Source organism: Doryrhamphus excisus, unplaced genomic scaffold (assembly GCF_030265055.1).
Source record: "Doryrhamphus excisus isolate RoL2022-K1 unplaced genomic scaffold, RoL_Dexc_1.0 HiC_scaffold_27, whole genome shotgun sequence".
In the NCBI taxonomy this organism is placed as follows: Eukaryota; Metazoa; Chordata; class Actinopteri; order Syngnathiformes; family Syngnathidae; genus Doryrhamphus; species Doryrhamphus excisus.
Genome location: NW_026652245.1, coordinates 183737 through 204651, shown reverse-complemented (window position 1 = coordinate 204651; position 20915 = coordinate 183737). Strand labels below are relative to the sequence as shown.

Here is a 20915-nt window from a genome sequence, read left to right as displayed (position 1 = left end):
ACCCTAAACCCAGTCCTAACTGCATTCTCCTGTCTAGCACCTTGTCTTGTCTTGTTTGGGATCAATGCCCACAGTCTCCAAGGTGTTCTTCACCTTTTTTAGAAGAGATGTTGGGATTGGATCTACCCCTTAGCATCCGACAAATACCCCAAACCAGGGGAATTACCTCAAATGGTAAAGTGCTTGCTTAGCATGCGAGATGCAGCAGAATCGATACCCGCATTCTCCAAGGAATCCTTTGTATTTTGTAAAAGAGATGTGGCATCGGAAATGAGTCCAGGATCTATCCATCAGCGTCAGACAAATACCCCAAACGTCATCCTGGCCGCGTTCTCTAGACCAGTCTCTTGAAGAAACCGAGGTGAAGAAACCGAGTCAGTGAGTTATTGTTCCCAAATAGCGCTTCAAGATGACCCCAACCATTCCACCGAGGCCGAAGACAAATCCTCTCTCCAGTAAAAACCTATCCAAATGTCAATTCCCTGACCGGGAATCGAAAACCGGGCAGTGGCGGTGAGAGCACCGAACCCTAGCCACTAGACCACCAGTTATTTTGTAAAACAGGGAATAGAAAGCCCATGTTTCCACCCAGTTTTAAACAGGGGGCCTTATGCGTGTGAGGCAAACGGGATAACCACTAATTTATGGAAACCCGGAGTGGAGGAGGGGGGGGGGGGGGTTAAGAGTACTGGCGAAACTCAGAAAGCAGTGGCCAAACAATGAAACATGATGATGTGTCCAAAGTGGGGGCAGATTGACAATTGTCCAAATGGACCAAGATCTCTCCTTTGTAGGGAGAATTGTAGTTCACATAAGATGTTCCAGAAATAATGGGCTTTTCTTCAACAAAATGTTTTTGAATCAGAAATCTTGTTGTGTTGAAGAAATTCCCATCCTTTCTAATGGCATGTGTAGTACACATGTGACATGTACTACAATGCGCCCTACAAAGGCAAAACCCTTGTGATTTTGGAAATTTGGGCTAACAAAACAGACCACATTAGCAGGACAAAAGAGGTTGTCTTGACATTTCAATGAAATCGTCTATGTGTTGGGGAAGAGATCTGACCCCCACTGGAGGAGTTCAAGGTACCTTGGCATCTTGTTCTTGGCATCTAACATGACAGTTTACCAGTTGATCTACGTTGGATGCTCCACTGGTCCGCCACAGTGATGTGGGAGCTGAACCCAAAGGCAGAGCTCTGGTCCGATGGTCCTGAGCTTTGAGTCAGCACGGAAAAGATAAGATCGTGGGTAAAAGCAGCTGAAATGACTTTGTTTTGTGGTGCGGCTGGACTTTCTCTTAGACGTGGGGGGTGGGGGGGGGGGGGCTGTGTCATCCGCGAGGAAATTGGACAAAAGCCACTGCAGAAATTTCATGTCAGTGTGAAGAATGTAGAAAGGAGCCATGCAAAAAGGGAAACAATCGCGAGTTATATTACACCGAAGTTGTTGCTATTATGAGCCATGCATTCATGTACTCTTAGACTATTCTTAAACCGAAGAAGTGCATCAGGGGGCATCCGGATTTGAACCGGAGACCTCTTGATCTGCAGTCAAATGCTCTACCACTGAGCTATACCCCCTCAAACACACCAAACATGGTTACACGATGGGAACTAAGTTCTGCATATGCACTAAACCAGCACACATCCTCATCGTGACTGGGAGAATTGAACCAACAAAGGTTGACTTCTTGATGGGTCATCGAGGTTTAAAAGGTTTACTTAAACAAGTTATTCCTTGTGCACTAGTTTCAGCCACACATTGGGCGGTTCAGCACTTTTGGTGATACATCGTCAAGATTTCTTTCCTGTGGAAAATTGTGCAACATGCGGAAAACATTTCATTGATGAAGTGGAATCGATGCCTGCATTCTCCAAATGGTATATTGTGTCTTTTTCCTGCTAAAAAAGCATTCTCCATCTCCAACATCGTACCTGATACTTTGATTAATTGCATTCTAATGATGTTTCCGAAAAACACAGGTGGTGTCAAAACTACTGCATTGGTATAGTCCCATGAGGATGGGATTCAAACCCATGCACGCAGAACACAATGGATTAGCAGTCCAGCACCTTAACCTCTCGGTCACCTCATCTCCTGCAGGACCTTTGTTGACATGGTCTTGTTGACTGAAAATGAGTCCCAACATCTGAATTAGTGTTTGGTAATGCAGAAACTGTGGTAGCCTAGTTAGAACCCAACCTTAAACTCCAGGTTATTTTGTTGAATGGCTAGTGGCGCAGTGGATGACGTGTTGTCTACGGGTTAGACAGCTGTAATCATATCGTGGTTCGTACTCATTGTTGTGTCCGCACCAACCCTGGGTCATGGCAGGTGTGTGTTGCTTTTGTTATTGTCTTGTCTAAAAAGTACTTTTCTCTCAACCCAATTGTAGTCTTGGCGAAACAGTGACAATCCAGAAGCTAACCTTAAATGACAGGTCCTTTTGTTGTACGAATAGTGGGGCAAAGGATAACTCATCTCAGAAGATTCAAGTTTCAACTCCTGGCTAGCTAGCAAATCTTTTCAATTAACCAGACTCTAAAATTCAATTTTTGCTCGCAGACGAATTAGAAGCAACTGGGAGCAGCAATCAGCACCTTCGAGTCAGAGTTTTTGGTTCTTTCCCGGAAAAGGATAACTCTGCTCATGAGGTGCTCGGGTGTGTTGTACAATCTGACAGTCCTTTGCTGCCAAATCATTCCAGTCGTGGATAATGGACCTGACCAGGAAAATGCCAGCTGTGGGATTTCAACCAGTGCCCGCTGAGCAAAAGGAGCCTTCATCTGGTGCTTTAGACCACTCATCCACACAACCTAAAACGGTGCCCTGATCAGGAAAAAACTGTGACCTTGTGAGGTTCGCTGACAATGGAGGACACTGAAAAGGAGCCGCACAAAGCAGGGTACCTGCACTGTTTACGTGTCCGTTGACCAGGTTGCAGATGGATTGTCTTTGTTCCTTTTGACAATCCACATTTTAACACCCCATTATTGAAAGACGTAACGACCATCAGGAGGAGTGAGGTTTATTGTGAGGACCTTTAGAACTCCAGTCCAACGCTCTCCCAAGTGGGCTATTTTAGCTGCGATGGGGGGGGGGTTCTGCTTTTTCAGTCGGGGCCTAAAGTGGGGGAAGAGTGAAGCTGTGTCTGTGCCATGTACTGCCGTCTTCGCCGACATGGCCTCGGTACTGTGGGCGATGAGTTCGCCTCCAGGTGGGAGGTTGACGATCTGGCGACTCTATCTCCAGTCAAAACCTAGCCAAATGTCAATTCCCTGACCGGGAATCGAAAAGCGGTGAAAGCGCTGAATCCTAGCCACTAGACCACCAGGGACTGCATTAGGCTTGCACTCAGAAAGGCAGAGTCTGTGTCGCTTTGACGTAGTCCAGCAAAGGAACCAAAATAGTTATAAGACTGGACCTTCTCTGCCAATGCTGCAACAGCAGGGGAATTAGCTCAAATGGTAGAGCGCTCGCTTCGCATGTGAGAGGGAGCGGGATCAATGCCCGCATTCTCCAAAATCTCTTTTGTTTTTTGTGATTAAATGTTCCCAAGTACCAAACACTAATCCGGGCCCCAATCCCGATATCTAGGCCAAATACAGCCATAGGTATCACCTTGTCTTGTCTTGCTGTGGGATCAATGCCCGCAGTCTTCTAGGAGTTCTTTGCCTTTTGTAAAAGCGATGTTACGATCGGAAATGAGTCCAGGATCGATCCACGTGGTAGACCCGCGTCCGATTCCCGGCCAATGCAACAGGGCTGTTTTCATACCTTTCATCGTGAAAAAAAGTGCCAAGACCATTTTCAGGACCAACTGATGACCTCTGAATTCGATCAGAAACGTCACACCTCTCGACCTGAGACTCTCCACGTGAGACTCTCCACCACAAGACTTGATTATCTAATCCAAATTCTGTCAATAGTGGCATTCTCAGCCACAACCTCAATGAGACGCCGTAGAACGCTCGGCCGTACTCACTAGCCTCAGAACAGCAAGACCTTCGATAGCTCAGTTGGAAGAGCGGCGTACTGAAGTGGTTCAAGCTGGCATCCTTATGTAGCTGGTTCAAGTCTGGCTCGAAGGACAATCCCTTTGCTCATGTTATGTCTGCCAGGAAAAAATGGCAATACCGTCTTGTCTGAAGGACCTCCGCTTCCCTGTCGATGGAGTTGGACTTGAGTCTTTGTCACGCAGTCTGAAATTGGCAAACTGAGAAATTCTGATAGAGTGATCAATGCAGTTTGTCTATTTGAATACATTTCATCTCAACTCCTGTTGGAAAAGGACAGCCATTTCCGTGAGAGCACAAGACCCCTGGATTGTACCCAAAAATACTTTGTGCTCATCAAAGAGGAAAGTTGGTGTCCTGGTTTGCAAAGCCTCCATTGTTACGCCAGAAGGTGCCAGTCACAGGCTTCCATGGTGCAATGGTTAGCACTCTGGACTCTGAATCCAGTGATCCAAGTTCAAGTCTTGGTGGAACCTCCTTGCCTTGCAGCAATCGAGTGTTTGGACTGTGTCTTCCTTTAACAGTAAGAGTATGATGACTTATTGACTTACTCTACAAATCAGTGGTAACCGTGGATCAGGATGAGGTCCCCAAACGACGCCAATGTCTGTGACAGCTGATGTCAAGGATCAGCTGATCAGAAGATACTTGGTTTGTGTGCGGGGCATCAAGTCTTTCCAGTTCCAGTTAAAAGCCAGGCTCCTCAAATAGTTTCCATAGAGTACCAAGGGGTTGTCCTGTTGCCCTCGTATATTGAGGGCAAAAAGGAGGCGTTTGCAAGTGGACCTCAGACCTGGTCACCTGAACAGGGACTTGAATCCCGGACACTCAGATCAAAAGTTTCATGTTCGGGTGACCGGCTCAACCTTTGTCGTGTCTGGCCATGAACTCTTTTTGTCCAGAAGATATTTGGATTGTCCATGCGGGTAGTTTAAGACCTCAGTCCATCTTGGAGGTGGACATTTCGGGACCGGGGCCTCTTCATCTCTGCAAGGCCTTGGTGGAATGGTTGGGGTCACCTTGATGCGCTACTTGAGAACAATAAATCACGTACTGAGTTTCTTCACTATTCCATGATAAGAAACCAATCTAGAGAACGCGGCCAAGATTAGGTTTGGGGTATTTGTCTGACGCTGAGGGATAGATCCTGGACTCATTTCCGATCCCACATCTCTTTTACAAAATACAAAGGAGTCCTTGGAGAATGCGGGTATCGACTCTGCTACTTCTCGCATGCTCAGCAAGCACTTTACCATTTGAGGTAATTCCCCTGGTTTGGGGTATTTGTCGGATGCTAAGGGGTAGATCCAATCCCAACATCTCTTCTACAGAGGGCAAAGAACTCCTTGGAGACTGTGGGCATTGATCCCACAACAAGATAAGACAAGGTGCTAGAGGGGAGAATGCAGTTAGGACTGGGTTTAGGGTGATACCTATGGCTGTGTTTGGCCTAGATATCGGGATTGGGGCCCGGATTAGTATTCGCTACTTGGGAACATTTCATCCAAAAAACAAAGGAGTTTATGGAGAATGCAGGCATTGATCCCGCTACCTCTCACATGCTAAGCGAGCGCTCTACCATTTGAGCTAATTCCCCTGCTGTTGCAGCGTTGGCAGAGAAGGTCCAGTCTCAGAACTATTTTGGTTCCTTTGCTGGAGTACGTCAAAGCGACAAAGTCTCTACCTTTCAGAGTGCAGCCATGATGCAGTCCCTGGTTGTCTAGTGGCTGGGACTTGGTGCTCTCACCACCGCGGCCGTTGTTCGATTCCCGGTCAGGGAACTGACATTTGGTTAGGTTTTGAGTGGAGATAGGATTTTTCTTGGTCCTCGGTCGAACGGTTCGGGTCATCTTTCAGCGCTATCTGTGAACTGCTGTCACTGCACATAAAAACAATTCCAAGTCTGCCAATCGAATCCCAGTCTACCTCCTGATGGTCTTTACGTCTTTCATAAATGGGGTGTTAAAATGTGGATTTTCAAAAGGAACAAAGGCAATCCATCTGCAACCTGGTCAACGGACACATAAACAGTGCAGGTACCCTCCTTTGTGTGGCTCCATTTCAGTGTCCTCCGTTGTCAGCGAACCTCACAAGGTCACAGTTTTTTCCTGATCAGGGCACCGTTTTGGGTTGTGTGGATGAGTGGTCTAGAGCACCAGATTAAGGCTCCTTTCGCTCAGGAGCCACTGGTTGAAATCCCACAGCTGTCATTTTCCTGGTCAGGTCCATTATCCACGACTGGAAAGTATTTGGTAGCAAAGGACTGTCAGATTGTACAACACAGCTGAGCACTTGTAGAAGAAGTTGAATAGAGGTCTTGTTCTCCCGGACTGGTTGTTGCAACCGCAACCCTGCTCAAGGTTCAACGTGACATACAAAATAGGAACTCCCCTTCTGGGAATCGAACCACGCACTCTTCCATGTGACAGGCGGAGATACTGGCCACTATACTAACAAGGAATGCAGCTGAGTCGATGTAGTGTTGATTGGCCAAAGCGGGATTCAGAACAGGCTTGTGGCCCATGACCGTTTTTATGGTAGCTGGAGACTTCAACCAGTGAAATCCTTCCCATTTTCTGTAGCTCTTATCCTCATCAACGGACTGTATTCCCCACTCGTTACCAGCATGGGGACATTCCAACTCAAGATGAGAACACACTGGACCAGGTACACAGCAACATACGTGGCACAGACACAGCTTCACCCTGCCCCCACATTTACCCACGACTGAAAAAGCAGAACACCACCTCAGAAGCTGAAATACTCACTTAGGAGAACGTTAGACTGAAGTTCTAAAGGTCCCTGGTTCAAGCCCGGTTTTCAGAACAATCCCTATTTATTTTGTGACTTGGCAAATAGTTTGAAAATGCTTATTGGCTGGCTGAAAGGACCTTAACTTCATTCTTCAAAAGGCCAGACATCCAGCCATCCAGACAAGGTTAGAGGAGGTTACAAGCCTATTTACAAACCATTGACTCCAAGGGCACAAGTTGAGATATCAAAGTGACCCCAAGGGTGGCTAAGGTGTTTCTTTCAAGCCGCGATTGTGATGTCTTGTTTTGTTGAAGAAAAGCCCATTATTTCTGGAACAATTTTCCTTACAAAGGAGACATCTTTGTCCATTTGGACAATTGTCAATCTGCCCCCACTTTGGACACATCGTCGTGTTTCATTGGTTGGCAACTGCTTTGTGACTTCACCAGTCCCCTTAAAAGCCCCTTCCTTCAGGTTTCCATAGTGTAATGGTTATCACATTTGCCTAACACGCAAATGGTACCCAGTTCGAAACTGGGTGGAAAGATGGCCTTTCAAGTCCTTCTTTTACAAAAAAAGTCAAGGTGACAAATAGGAACAAGGACATGTGCTTGATCTCTGCAGGGACTTGAACTCTTGATACTCAGAGTCTGATGCCCTACGAAGTGAGCCCCCAGGCCTTTGGTCAGAAGATTTGTTTTGTGTATTTGGAATGAAATGTTTTCAGCATGTTGAACAATTTTCAACAGGAAAGATATCTTTCAGATGTATCAATATAACTGCTGAATCGCCCAATATGAGCTTAAGCGTCTCATGCTCTACCGACTGAGCTAGTCGGACCTTTTTCTGTTTTAATTGATGTGGCCATCCTGATGTTTGATTAATTCCACAGTTGACCTCGTTTCTAAGGGAACAGAAGGAGCGAGACCTGCACGGTCAGGATGGCCGAGCAGTCGAAGGCGCTGCATTCAGGTTGCAGTCTCTAATGAGGCGTGGGTTCGAAGGCCACAAGTCTTTCCAGTTCCACTTAAAAGCCAGGCTCCAAATGTAGTTTCCATAAAGTACCAAGGCCTTTTGTCCTTTTGCCCTTGTATTTTGAGGGCAAAAAGTTTGCGTTTGCAAGTGGACCTCAGACCTGGTCACCTGAACAGGGACTTGAATCGTGGACACTCAGATCAAAAGTTTCCATTTCGGGTGACCGGCTCAACCTTTGTCTTGTCTGACCATGAACTCTTTTTTTTTCCGGAAGATATTTGGCTTGTCCATGTGGGTAGTTTAAGACCTCAGTCCATCTTGGAGGTGGACATTTCGGGACCGGGGCTTCTTCATCTCTGCAAGGAGAAGTACAGTAGGCCAGAAGATTTTGTTTTCATTTTGTCTTCATTGAGTTGTCCTCATCTATCAAGTTGGAAACCAACCTCTTTTATCCTCCTACTGTGGTCAAGTCCAGAATGCCAGAAGATTCCTCCTCTCTCATCCTCAACACAAAGAGAAGCGACACAGTCTCTGCCTTTCTGAGTGCAGACCTAAAGCAGTGCCTGGTGGTCTGGTGGTGTGGATTCGGTGCTCTCACCGCCGCGGCCTGGGTTCCATTCCCGGTCAGGACATTTGGATAGGTTTTGACTGGAGATAGGATTTGTCTTCGGCCTCGGTGGAATGGTTGAGGTCACCATGAAGAGATACTTGGGAACAATAAATCACAGACTGGTTTTCTTCACTACAGGACAAGAGACTGGTCTAGAGAACGCAACCAGGAAGAGGTTTGGGGTATTTGTCTGATGCCGAAGGGAAAGATCTTGGACTCATTTCCGATCCCACACCTCTTTTACAAATTACAAAGGACTCCTTGGAGAATGTGGGAATTGATCCTGCTACCTCTCACATGCTAAGCAAGCGCTCTACTATCTGAGGTAATTCCCCTGCTGCTGCAATGTTGGCAGAGAAGGTCCAGTCTCAGAACTATTTTGGTTCCTTTGCTGGAGTACGTCAAAGCGACACAGTCTCTGCCTTTCAGAGTGCAGCCATGATGCAGTCCCTGGTTGTCTAGTGGCTAAGACTTGGTGCTCTCACCGAATCGATACCCGCATTCTCCAAGGAATCCTTTGTATTTTGTAAAAGAGATGTGGTATCGGAAATGAGTCCAGGATCTATCCATCAGTGTCAGACAAATCCCCCAAACCTAATCCAGTCTCTTGTCATGTAATAGTGAAGAAACCCAGTTCGTGATTTATTGTTCCCAAGTAGCGCTTCAAGGTGACCCCAACCATTCCACCGAGGCCCAAGACAAATCCTATGTCCAGTAAAAACCTATCCAAATGTCAATTCCCTGACCGGGAATCGAAACCGGGCTGCGGCGGTGAGAGCACTGAATGCTTTTTTTTAATTATTGTTATTATTTTCATACATTCAACATACTTTACACATCAATTCTGAATTTCAGTCCCATTTCTTCATTTATATACACCATTGTATTCCCTTTCACAAAAGCATGATAGAATTCCCCCTCCTCCAAGTAATAATACAAAATAGAAATGTCTTTTTTCATTATACTTTTAAAAATTTGCCATACATCCACATTTCTCTTGTCATAGTGAATCATATTTCTTCGTACTTTAACAGCATATCTTGCATGGCTCAATGTATATTTTAACAGATTTGCATTCTCCCACCCTTTTATTTACACCAAATAACCACAGTTCTTTCCAGTCCATGTCCCTTACAAATCTACCCCCCCCCCCAACAACTCGTTATGAGCTTTCTCATTTTGTCAAAATATGTTATTAACCCTTCACATTCTATGAACTCATGCATAAATGTTTCTACCTTCTTTTCACATACTTCACATTCTTTGCTTACATTCTCATCAAATTTGCTTATAATTAGATTATTGAATATTCTATTGTGTCTTAGCATGAAGTCCATGTGCTCACATTCACTGGTGTTCCATTTCACTCTCATATTTGCCCATATTTTCTTTACATCCATTCCTTCTATTGCTTTTTCCCACACTCTTTCCGATGCCGGCCTTCTAACATTCTCTCCTTTAAAATATGCATACAATATCTTAGTTTTTACATTCTCCAGTCTTTTCTTACTTTTCCCTTCTCCCACATAGAGTTCCAGCTCACAGTCATCCCCCACCTTATGCCCTCTTTCAATCATCATTCTCCACTCCCTCGGCATCCCATCTTTCATTTTGCCCATCACTTTTTCCACCTCTCCCACCCCAATGTCATCCCCCCTCAATTTCACTTCATCCACCATCACCTGTGCTGACATGAAACCAGGTACATATTCATACACTATATCTCTAACTTTCCTTATACCTGCCCTCCTGATCAGCATATTGTCCATCATTCTTCCGTCGCTTGTGATTTTTGGATTTAAGAAGAGAGGTTGTTCCCATATTTGTTTTAGATTTTGACATTCATAGCTTATGTTCTTTACAAACTCCCCCCATGCACTCAACACCTCTTTGGAAAACTCACTCACTCCATTCAACATTCCTTTTCTCATTTTCATGTATACACCACTCTCTCTGCACCCCCCACATTGACCATTGACTGATTGCTTCCTTCAGAAAAGCCTTCCACACGTGATCATTCTTAGCAGCTAAATAGTTCACCATTGTCTTCACCCTCATTGCCTTCTTCTTGCATTCTAGACTTACTAGTTTTAATCCACCATCCTTGTATTCGTTCTCTAAAACCTCCCGTGCTATTCTGGCCCCTTTCCCGTCCCACAAAAAGTCATTCACCAACCCCTCCACTTCTTTCACCACTCTGTCAGGCACATCCAACGCTCTCATTGCGTAGATCATTTTACTCATTAGCAGTGCATTCACCACCACCACTTTCCCTTTTAATTTTAGTCCTCTCTTTTTCCAAAATTTCAATGTATTCTTCATACTGTTTATTATTCCTTCCTACTTTCTATCCCTTCCTTCTACTCTCTCTATCCCCACATTTATCCCTAAGATCTTCATATAGTCCTTCTTCACCTTTAACCCCATCTCATTCTTCCCTGATTCACTTACTCCTATATACATCATCTCCGACTTCCCAATGTTGACCTTTGCCCCCGATGCCCTACCATAGGCTTTTATACTTTCCAGTACTTCTCCTACACTCTCCTCATCTTTTACTGTGATAGTTGTGTCATCTGCATATTGGTATACTAAGCTCCTCTGTCCTCCTGGTATATTTATCCCTCTAATATTATTGTTCCCTTGCAATAGCCATGCCAGCGGTTTGGCTGATAGAGAGTATAATAAGGCCGACATCGGGCAGCCATGTCTGACAGACCTTTCTAATCTTATTAACCCTGTTAGAACGCTGTTAACTTTTAAAACGCTTACGACATTTTTATACATTCTTTTTATCCAGCCTACCAGCCTATCTCCAAACCCTATTCTTTTAAGTAATGTAAATAAATATTCGTGATTCACCCTGTCAAAAGCCTTATTTAAATCTATGCTCATGATAATCCCTCCACCACCTTTTTTCATATAATCAATTACATCCTTAATACTACATATTGTGTCTGTGATGTCCCTCCCAGGTATGCCGTAAGATTGTGTTTTTCCTATAATGTTCCCTATGAATCTCTTTAACCTGTTTGTGATTACTTTTGCCAGTATTTTATAATCATTATTCAATATACTAATTGGTCTATAGTTTTCTAATTTTTCCCTCCCACCCTTTTTATATACTAAACTTATAACCCCCATTCTTATACTATTTGGCATCTCCCCTGTCTCCTCCATCCACTTAAATAATCTATATAATACTGGAGTTAGTATGGTTTTAAACTCAATATAAAATTCTCCTATCAGTCCATCCGAACCTGGACTTTTATTCCTTTTTAATTCGCTAATTGCTCTATCTCTCTCTCTTCTATCTATTTCTTTTTCACTTATTAATTTATCTCCTTCGCTGACCTTGACCCTCACCTTTTCGAGAAGCTGTTCCATGACTCTTTTGTCGACCTTTTCCTCCTTAAATAGGTCCCTATAAAACTGCTCTACCCTCTCCACTATTCCAAATCCATCTGTGATGATCCCCCCGTCCCCATCCTCTATCTCCCCTATGAAGCTCTTTTTCTGGTTTGTTTTTTCCAAGCCCAGAAAATATCCACTACATTTTTCTCCCTCAATCACATATCTTGCTCTACTTCTCACCATCGCCCCTCTACACTTCCTCTCCTCTATATCCTCTAATTCATATTTTAGGGCTATGTATTTCGTTAGATCACTTCCCCCATTGTCTATTTTTTCATTCTCCTTGTCCAGCTCATCCCTCAGCCTCCTTTCTCTTTCTTTCTCTCTCCTGCTCTTATCTCTGCCATATTTTATGCTCAATATTTTAATTGCTCTTTTGACCCTTTCCCACCATTCCCCAACATTATCCTCATACATACTATCATTCATCTATATTGCAATGCATGTCTCCACTTGATTTTTATATTTAGTGTCGTGCAGTAGGCTTCCATTCAAACACCACACCCCGCCTCCCCTCCCCTCCCTCCCTTGTGATATAGTCAAACACACAATTGCATGATCGCTGATTGCAGTCATCTTATATTTGATTGATCCTATCTTGTTTAAGATGTTTTCTTTCGCCCAAACCAAATCTATTCTGCTTTGTTTGAGCACCCCCCCCCTACCACTTGTTTCCTTGTGAACACCTTCCCTGCTGGGTTTCGTTCCCGCCATACATCCACCATTCCATTTGCTCTCATATTTTGCAGTAGAACCCCCCTTAAGCTGTCATCCCTGAACCTCATCCCTGTGCACACATCCAACCTCCCACACCACACATTGAAATCCCCGACCATCACACAGTTCTCTTCCATGAACTCCTTCAAACTCCCAAAAAACCTTCCTTTCCCTCTCATCGTTCGGTGCATAGATGTTCCATAGCTGATATGTTTTGCCGCCATAATGAAACTCAATCCCTAAAACCCTCCCCTTCCCATCCTTCCCACACTCCTTTACATCTTCCACCACTCCCTTCCTAACTAATATTGCCACACCCCTCGCATTCTTCTCTCCATTATTAACAAATATTTCCCCAATCCACTCTTTCTCAATATAATCTATAACCCCCCCCCATCCCAGTTAGTCTCTTGCAGACAAACGATGTCCTCTTTACATATTTGCATTGCATAAAGCAGTCTCTCTTTATTTCTTAGTCCGTTCCCATTGAATGAGGAAAGCGTCAGCATTGACTTCATGTGAGAAGGAGAAAAGTCTGACACCCCCCACTTTTAATTCTACATTAATCTGATCAGTTTCTTTGTCTCCTTCCGATCAGCTGTTCTCCCCTTGATCTCCTCTTGCACTGTCAAACCCTCCTGCCCCTTATCCGACTCCTCACTTGGGAATGATGTAATGTTCCCTTCGTCTCTTCCTCGTTACCCTTTTCTCCCTCACTCGATACATCTTTGAGACTCTCTCTAGTTTTACTCGTTGTTGCCCCACACACTTCCAGCTCCCTTTCCTCTCCCCAAATTCCCTCAATCACCTTGAACCCATCAATCACTCTCCTCCCTCTTTCCTCCCCATGATTATGCCTCTTGTCAGCAATGTCATTCTTACTTTCGTTGACCGTGTCCTCTCCTGTTGTCTCGTCTTCTCGTCCTGCTGTTAGCTCTTCCACACTCTCTTCATTCCCGTCGCTCCTTTTGCGCTTCAGCTCTGCTGTCTCATTTGCGCCGTCCTCACGAACCCTCACGGACTCTGTTCCTTGTCTTCCATCCTTGCTGCTGCAGTGATCTTGACGTTCTGAGGCCTTTGCCCCTCTTCCTCCTCCATGCTGACCGCCTCTGCTTGGATTCTGGCTTCCGGCATCTCCTCATCTCCCGCTGGGTCGCTTGATTGACGGCACTCCCTGGCGTAGTGGCCCTGTGCACCGCAGCTGAAGCACTTGAATTCCGAGCACTCTCTTAGGCTGTGACCAGGTTGAATACAAAGCCTGCACACCTTGACCTGCCTATCGTGCATCACCTTGAAATATTCTTCCCCTTCAAGTGTTGAGAATTCGGTTGCGAAGGGGAGTGAGCGGACCCTTTCATTGAATTTGATGCGGCAGAAGCATGTGCCATCCAAAATGTTTGTTCCTGGCCACTTTCTCCTCTTTATTGGTGACACAACTGTCACTCCCCAGTCCTCCAGTTTCTTAATTATTTCACTGTCTTCAGTATTGAAGGATTTCATGTGTGTTTGTCTCCTATTTTTTGTGTCTCATGTATGTTTGTCTCCTATTTCTTGTGTCTCACTCATATAACTATGCACTACATTTAATCAAGTACAACCAAGTAGCCTTGGGCAAATCACAAGACACATAACCGCTTTCAGGCACATACAGTTCCGGAGCTCTCCTACACATCCACAATTTTGACTAACAACAGATAACGGGGGAGCATGACGTCGGCAGCCACGGCCTGTCGATAACGGCTGGCTCCACCGCTCCACCCCGCCCACCCTGCTTGGAGGTGGACATTTCCCTTTGGTGAGAAGATGTCGGCCGAGGAGAGGAGGGGGCCACCTGTGATGCGCCAGAGATCTACCGACATTTCTTAGCATAAAAAAGCCGGGCAGGGACAGTTAGCTGTACTCATTTGTTCTGACCTGTAAGTAAAGCCTACGTCTCTGCAGGTGTTAGGGAAAGACTTGTGAGCCCGGAGTAAACCATATAACTGACAAGTTCGTTGTCATCTCTTGCCTCCAACACGACACCCACAGGAATCACTGACCTAATAACAGGTGGTCAAATTCCAACAGTATATACCGGGTGACTTAAAAAAGAAACAGTCAGTTCATCTCTGCATGGTTCAGAGGCAATTAACCTGCAATTCTGGATTCTTAGACCATCCAAGAGCTTCTTTTTACCCTCCATATCCTTCATTGTGACTTCGTATCTATTTATTCCTTTAAATCTGCATCCTGTCATGGTTCCACAGTTTAGAACAATTCCCTTGTCCAGTGGTGCAATGGCCCCCTCACCCACGACTTCCACTGCCACAGCTAATTGCCTAGGATAGGCAGCAGCCTTGTCTGATGGCTCCCTGGCTACCAGCTTGACTTGTGCTCCTTGTTTAAAACAAAAAGTGCCCCTCTCCCCACCAGCCACAAATTTGGGGGGTGGGGGAGGACAGGGAGGGGGGAGCGGGCCCACTCCCTGAACATTCACAAAAGAGAATTTTTAAGAAAAAAAAACACTTTCAATAAGAAAAGAAAAAACTGAATATATCTAAAAACATATCTCTCTGTGATCTACTCTGCAACTGCTTTCACCGGTTTTTTTCAGGGTAGTATGGCCGTAAGGTGCCAGGTCAACTGAAAAGATCCTATTTGAAGGTGATGCAGGCTGGACTCCAGAAAAAAAGTGTCAAACAGCGCCCTCTGCTGTCAGGCAAGAGCAGAAACCATAAAAAGCTTACAGCACCTGGTATTCCCAGGCGGTCTCCCATCCAAGTACTAACCAGGCCGGCCCCTGCTTAGCGTCTGAGATCGGACGTTTTTTTATTTTTTTATTATAGAACTTACAACAGTACATCACAGATCTGCGTTTTTTTTAATTATTATTTAAAATAAAATAATAATAAAAAAAACGCATATATATATATATATATATATATGATATATATGATTTTTTTAAAAATAATAATTAAAAAAAACGCAGATCTGTGATGTACTGTTGTAAGTTCTATAATAAAAAAATAAAAAAACTTTACATTAGCCTCAAAGTATGTCCATACGGGTATCTTCTTTTTTTCAAACTTTGTGAGGTTCCGTCTCAGCCATATGGCGTACCTCGCATGGCTCAGCATAAAGTTCCATAGGAATGGAATGGCCTTTATTGTCATTATACAAGATGTACAACGAAATTGGAGAGCTTCTCCTTCCAGTGAAGTAGTCAAGTTTAAAGAAACAAAAAAGTATGTAAAGTAGAGAAAAAAAGACTATTTAACAAGATATATACAAGATATCCAAAATATACACATAGTATTGCACAGGAGCATATGCAGGAGCAGATATATTAATTTTAGTGCAATGATCAATGGGTCATAGTGCAAATAATGTCTGGTGTATACAGATGAGTAAAGTCACATATGAGTGTATTGTAATGGTTGTTAAATAAATAAATATGATTGAGATAGTAACAGAGGCAGTGATGGAAAATATTGCACATTTGTACGTTGTATGTCTGAGTTCAGGGTGGTGATGGCTCTTGGGAAGAAGCTGTTTCTCAGTCTGCTTGTTTTTGCCTTGATGCACCTGTAGCATCTGCCGGAGGGCAGCAGGTCAAACAGCTGAGCACCGGGATGTAAATTGTCCTTGATGATGTTGCGAGCTCTGCTGAGGCACCGGGTGGAGTAGATGTCCATCAGGGAGGGGAGAGGGCAGCCGATGATGCGCTGCGCTGCCGCGACTGTCCTCTGAAGCCTCCCTCTGTCCGCCTCAGTCAGCTTCCGTACCAGGTGGAAACGCAGTAGGTCAGCAGGCTCTGGATGGACGAGTGGTAGAAGGCCAGTAGCAGCTCCCTGTTCGGGTTGTTCCTCCTGAGGACTCTCAGGAAGTGTAGACACTGCTGGGCCTTCTTTATGACAGCTGTGATGTTGTCTGTCCAGGAGAGGTCGCCGGAGATCTGGACTCCCAGGAACCTGAATGTGTGGACCCTTTCCACACACTCGCCATTGATGTAGGGGGGGGGGCGGGTCATTTCTGTTCCTTCTGAAGTCCACGATGATCTCCATTTGTTTTGTGCGTGTTCAGGGCTAGGTTGTTGTCGGAGCACCAGGTCGTCAGCCTCTGGACCTCCTCCCTGTAAGCTGCCTCGTCTCCCTGTGAGATCAGTCCGACCACTGTGGTGTCGTCAGCAAACTTGACGATGATGTTGCTCTCATGGGCCGGACTGCAGTCGTGTGTGTAGAGGCAGTACAGGAGGGGGTTCAGCACGCAGCCCTGTGGTGATCCGGTGCTCAGACTGCGGGTGGAGGAAATGTGGGGGCCGAGTCTCACAGTCTGGGGTCTGTTTGTTAGGAAGTCCTTGATCCATCTGCATGTGAGGGGAGGGAGGCCTAGGGTGTCCAGTTTTGTAGTTAGGATGTCCGGGATGATGGTGTTGAAGGCCGAGCTGTAATCCACAAAGAGCATCCTGGCATAGCTGTGCTGTTGTTCCAGGTGGTTCAGCACGGTGGTTCAGCGGACTGGTGTGCACATGCTCGGAGAACCTTTCCAGGTACGCTGTCAGGGCCCGGGGCCTTCCTGGGGTCCACTGCTTGGAGCACACGCCTCACGTCATGCTCTCTTACAGTTAATGGGGGGGGGGGGGGGGGGGGTCGTCGTGGGGCCGGGAGGAGCTGGGGGCAGGGCTGGAGAAGATGAGTGTGGCTGTGGTGTTTCAATGCGGGCAAAGAAACTGTTGAGTTCCTCTGCCAGAGACACGCTCAGGTCTCCTGACATCACATCACGTCCTCTGAAGTTAGTGATGCTCTGCAGTCCCTGCCACACCTCTCGTGCTGGAGAGGTGGGACTCTATCCTCCTGTTGTAGTCCGCTTTGGCTGTTTTTATTCCTCTTCTCAGGTCAGCTCGAGCCGTACTGTACAGAGCTCTGTCGCCTGACCTGAAGGCAGAGTCGCGGGCTTTGGGGAGGGAGCGGACCTGGCTGGTCATCCAGGGTTTCTGGTTTGGAAAAATCCGGATGACTTTGTCCACAGACACAGTTCCCATACAAAACTTGATATAGTCTAGTACTGTCACTGTGTATGTTTCCAGGTCCTGATGTTGAAATAGGTCCCAGTCTGTGTGTTGGAGGCAGTCCTGAAGTTCACTGAGTGCATTTTCCGGCAATGTGGTGATGATCTTTTTGGTGGGTCTGGATCTGCGTCTGAGGGGGGTGTATGCAGGAGTGAGCAGCAGGGAGAGATGGTCTGACTGTCCGAGGTGGGGGAGTGGTGTTGCTCTGTAGCCGTGCTTTATGTTTGAGCATACATGATCAAGAGTTTTTGGTCCTCGCGTTGGACACTTGACATGCTGATGAAACTTCGGGAGTACAGTCTTTAAATTGGCCTTATTAAAGTCCCCGGCTATAATATGAACGCCATCAGGGTGGGCCCGCTGATGTTCATTGATGACGTTCAACAGGAGAGAGAGTGCTGTGCTAGCGTTAGCATCCGGTGGGATGTAAACAGCGGTGACGATCACAACAGTTAGCTCCCTCGGGAGAAAATACGGTCGGCATCTTACGGACATGTACTCATTGTCAGGGGAGCAGTGAGTCTCTATGATCTTGCTGTTGTTGCACCAATCCTCATGCACGTAAATAAAGACCCCCCCACCTCTGCTCTTACCGGAGTCCTCTGTTCGATCCCAGCGGTGTAGAGAGCGGCCGGCTAGCTGCACGCTAGCATCGGGGATCGTCGGTTTGAGCCAGGTCTCCGTGATGATTAGAACACAACAGTCACGAATGTAGCGGTTTCCCTCAAGCTGTAACTCCAGGTCGTCCTTTTTGTGGGTAATGGATCTGGCGTTGGTGAGGTACAGGCTGGGCAGGGGTGGCTTATGTGGGTTGTTTCGTAGCCGTAGCAGTAGGCCGGACCTGCGACCCCGCTTCTGCTTGTGCTCCCGACGCCGCCTGCGCCTCTTTCCAGACCCGACAACAATCCACGGAGCGCCCGTTGGTCTCGCTAGTTCGTCTGGGATGTTGTGTCGACGATGAAAGTCTCTGCAAACTGCCAGTTTGTGTCGGTAGCCGATGTCCACAAGGTCCTGTCGGGTGTAGTGGTGTAATGCCGATGTATACGTGGATAGAGTCCATAGACAAACACACATAAAATAAGCAAAAAAAGCACTGAAAGGGAGAGCCGTGAGCCGCTGCGTCTGTGCGCGCCGCCATCTTTGATGTGGTGTCAATTGGCCAAAGTGGACCATGAACAATTTTATGGTAGCTGGAGACTTCAACCAATGAAATCCATCCATTTTCTGCACCGCTTATTCTCATCAACGGACTGTATTCCCCACCTGTTACCAGCATGGAGACATTCCAACCCAAGATGACAACATACTGGACCAGGGACACAGCAACTTATGTGGCACAGACCCAGTGTCACACTGCCCTTCTTTTAGCCCAGACTGAGAGCCACTTTAGCAGCTGAAATATCTCAGGTGGGAGGGCGTTATACTGAAGATCTGAAGGTCCCTGGTTCAAGCACGGTTTTCAGCATAATCCTGATTTGCATTGTGACTTGGCAAATAGTTTGGAAAAAGGACCTTAACTTCAAAATCCCGCCCATCCAGCCAACCTTGAGTTCACTGAGACATTAAGGTGAGCCTGAGGTTGGCTCAGGTGCTTTCTTCACAGCTGGCTTTTAAACCTTTCAAGCCTCATTTCCAATTGTGATTTCTTGTTTTGTTGAGAAAAAGCCCATTATTTCTGGAACATGTTATATGAACTACAATTTTCCCTACAAAGGAGAAATATTTGTCAATTTGGACAATTGTCATTCTGCCCCCACTTTGGACACATCGTCGTGATTCATTGTTTGGCAACTGCTTTGTGACCTCGCCAGTCCTCTTCACAGCCCATTCCCCATTGATCCCCATTCACATGTAAAAGATCCCCGGTTCGAAACTGGGTGGAAACAATGCCGTTCAATTCCTACTTTTACAAAAACATGGGAACAAGGACATGTGCTTGATCTCTGAAGGTGTATACACAAGCATCTGTCCCCAGTTTGGACACACAATCCATATTTCCCAGATGACTGATTGGGTGCATCACTGGCCTGCATGGAGGGGCTGTGGTGTCATTGCGTGTGTGGCAAAGCGAGCGGGGTAGGTAGTTTTCTGACAACGCCACCTGGGGACTTTCACCCCAGGATGTAACAGGTTTGATCAATCACAAACTCTACATTAATCCCCCAAATCCCACAGAACAAGATCGTGATTTACAATGATAAAAGTAGTTATTTTATTAAACGATTATCTTAAAATGAGTGACAAACCATGAATAATACAAATAAAGTGGTGATGGGAGGAGTCAAAAAGAAAAGAGGCCTGGGCTGGGGCTTACCACGACAGCGGTAACATAATGGGAGGGATCCAAACCACACTGCATCCGTGACTCAGTAAACCAAAAGTGGGAAAAAAGGGGACCAACAGGCTGCCGCTCTGGACCCTCAGCACCTGCCAACGAAAAAGAACATCCTTAAAAGCATAAAAGCAAGGCAACCCTCACACACACTTCAGTAATTAAAAGTCAATTTCAAACCAGCTGATGCCCCTAGGGTCATGGTTGGCGCTACCTCCCTGGGTCTGTCCTGGGTCGCGGGCACCAACGTGCCCTTGGGGGGGCGTTCACCGGCCTCCAGGCAGTGGGGTCCGCGCTGCTGGTGGCCTGAAGTCTACGGTGGTGGCTTGGGGTTGCTGTGCTGTGGTGGCCTGATCCTGCTCATGGGGACGGGGGCCTGGGTGGCGTGTGGGGATGGGGGACATGCTCCTTGGAGTGGGGCCTGCTGGGGGGACGGTGCTCTTCTGGGCGTTTGGGTGTCTGCTGCCACTGGTCCTATGCTCTGCTGCATCGCTGTCCCTGTCTTTGCCCATCCCCAGTCTTGCCTTAGGGCTCGTCAGGGATGGTTCTCTGGTACGTGGGTGGAGCGCTGCTGGTTCTGGGGTCGGGGGGGAGGTCGGCCCTCCCGGTGGATGGTGGGGTCCGTCGGTGGCCTTGCGCTGGTCTTAACTCCTCGGCTCTGGTGCTTGGCCTCCCCATGACTTGGAGCTATGGCTCTCCCTCACGGGGGTGAGCTGCCCGGCGGGTGTCGGCCGGCGCGGTGGAGCGCCTTACCACTCGCCTTACCACTCGCCTTACCACTCGCCTGCACGCCCCCTCCGCTTGCTCATGTGCGGGCCTCCTTCCCTCGCCCGCTCCTTTGTCTGCCACACTGCCGTAGCCCCGATGCCGTGGTCGAGGGGAGTCTGGGGGTGCTATCCCTTGGCGGTCCGTACCTCCCTGGGCTCGGGGCCTGGTTGTGGGTCTGGGACCCCTGGGTCCCCCGCCCTGTGATGCCCCGGACGCCCAACCTGGGGACGTCCACAGTGTGTGCTTGCGTGTGTCTGAGATTATTTTATGTATTTA

At 46.7% G+C, this 20915-nt stretch overlaps 3 non-coding genes across 3 annotated transcripts; 2 read left to right on the top strand and 1 right to left on the bottom strand.

The window, feature by feature from the left end:
* Positions 1-1514: 1514 nt before the first annotated feature.
* On the bottom strand, positions 1515-1586 carry trnac-gca (transfer RNA cysteine (anticodon GCA)). The gene has a single exon. It is a non-coding gene; the product is annotated as a tRNA-Cys (tRNA).
* Positions 1587-4425: 2839 nt separating this feature from the next.
* On the top strand, positions 4426-4498 carry trnaq-cug (transfer RNA glutamine (anticodon CUG)). Its single transcript has one exon. It is a non-coding gene; the product is annotated as a tRNA-Gln (tRNA).
* A 2752-nt stretch (positions 4499-7250) lies between these two features.
* trnav-aac (transfer RNA valine (anticodon AAC)) lies at positions 7251-7323 on the top strand. The gene has a single exon. It is a non-coding gene; the product is annotated as a tRNA-Val (tRNA).
* The last annotated feature ends 13592 nt before the right edge of the window (positions 7324-20915 follow it).